This window comes from Nanorana parkeri, unplaced genomic scaffold, assembly GCF_000935625.1.
Source record: "Nanorana parkeri isolate BGI_ZX_2015 unplaced genomic scaffold, ASM93562v1 scaffold114, whole genome shotgun sequence".
Classification (NCBI taxonomy): domain Eukaryota; kingdom Metazoa; phylum Chordata; class Amphibia; order Anura; family Dicroglossidae; genus Nanorana; species Nanorana parkeri.
Window position 1 is genome coordinate 2,042,506 of NW_017306382.1, and position 247 is coordinate 2,042,752.

Consider the following 247-nt stretch of genomic DNA (forward strand, 5'->3'; position numbering starts at 1 on the left):
CAGAAGGGGTTACAGAAGATATTAAACTATCTTTATTCCTTTTATTATTTTTTGTTGTCGTGGGAAAGTAAAATAAAATCTGAATTATCCCTATTGTATTGTAAATAGGAAACTTACAGTATATTGCCTATTTCCTGTAAATAGTGTTCTCAGCGTCTGATTGTCCAAAATGTTTTTGATGGCATATTTTTATATAACTTTGTCTGAATTCCCCCCCCCCCCCCCCCCCCCCCCCACCTGTCCCCCC